The 366-nt window shown below is 35.8% G+C and overlaps 1 protein-coding gene across 1 annotated transcript in view; it reads right to left on the reverse strand.

Annotated features, from left to right (window-relative positions):
* LOC106690349 (uncharacterized) overlaps positions 1–366 on the reverse strand; it is a gene marked incomplete at its 5' end in the record, with an annotated part of 28,369 nt that overhangs the window by 27,508 nt on the left and 495 nt on the right.

The raw sequence follows: 366 nt of genomic DNA on the forward strand, positions 1-366 counted from the left end.
GATTGGATAGAGGCGTTTTAATAAGAGTTTTTCTAGGATTTTGCCCATATTGGGCAGGAGTGAAATAGGATGGTAGGAAGGAAGATGGATATTCAAATGGCTTGGAGGGTTTGGGAAACATTTTTATTATAGACATTTTCCAAGGGTCAGAGAAATAGGTGGATCGGAGTGTATCACCATATATTAAATAAGAATATGTAGAATAAGAACACACTTGGACATTATTGAAAACTGCATAATTTTTTTTTTTTACATAAATCGTCCTTGCAGTAATTTTTATTTATTTTTTTTTTCGGCCAAGACTCCCATGGGAGTCCTATACTGCCTAACCATGGTTGGGGGTCAAAGTTCTTCATTTTGTGGGAC

This window comes from Halyomorpha halys, unplaced genomic scaffold, assembly GCF_000696795.3.
Source record: "Halyomorpha halys isolate HHAL.00 unplaced genomic scaffold, Hhal_1.1 Scaffold1675.1, whole genome shotgun sequence".
Classification (NCBI taxonomy): domain Eukaryota; kingdom Metazoa; phylum Arthropoda; class Insecta; order Hemiptera; family Pentatomidae; genus Halyomorpha; species Halyomorpha halys.